Raw genomic sequence first — 586 nt, forward strand, 5'->3', positions numbered from 1 at the left:
ATAGTATTAGTGTTTAGTGTTGTTTCAGAAAGTATATTAAATATTTTTAATTATATCATTATCATGAACATCAATTATTTCCCTCAGATTGAAAGAATTTGCTATTACAGTTACCAAGCTTAGTATAGATCTATCAGTATTCATATTCTTATAAAATAATGTATGCATTTTTCCCTTCATACACAAAACAGTGCTAACTAAGCATTTTGGGGGGCCTGAAGAAATGAGATCCCTTTCTCCTCCATAATTCACTATTTCGTTCTCTCCTCCATCTTGCATCTAAACTATCTTATGTCTTATCTCTGTGTAAGAAAGAGTCTAACCTGGCCTAGTGATGTCAGTACAGAGGCAACAGTAGGTTCATAAACAGAATCCAGTAGCTACATGCACTCCCATCCTGGATCTTGTTTTTTTTGGGTTGAGATATAAACCTTATACCAACAGTAGTCCCCAACTGAAAGCCATCTGTCCTGTAGTATCAGAAGTAGTGACTTCTCACTTCCAAGTATGGAAAAAACTACAAAGAAGTTTTCCTCCTTTTTTAAAATCAGAAGAAAGTGAGGTTAAATAAAACCAATTCAAGTGC

This window comes from Giraffa tippelskirchi, chromosome 8, assembly GCF_054371585.1.
Source record: "Giraffa tippelskirchi isolate mGirTip1 chromosome 8, T2T-mGirTip1v1.2.pri, whole genome shotgun sequence".
Lineage (NCBI taxonomy): Eukaryota > Metazoa > Chordata > Mammalia > Artiodactyla > Giraffidae > Giraffa > Giraffa tippelskirchi.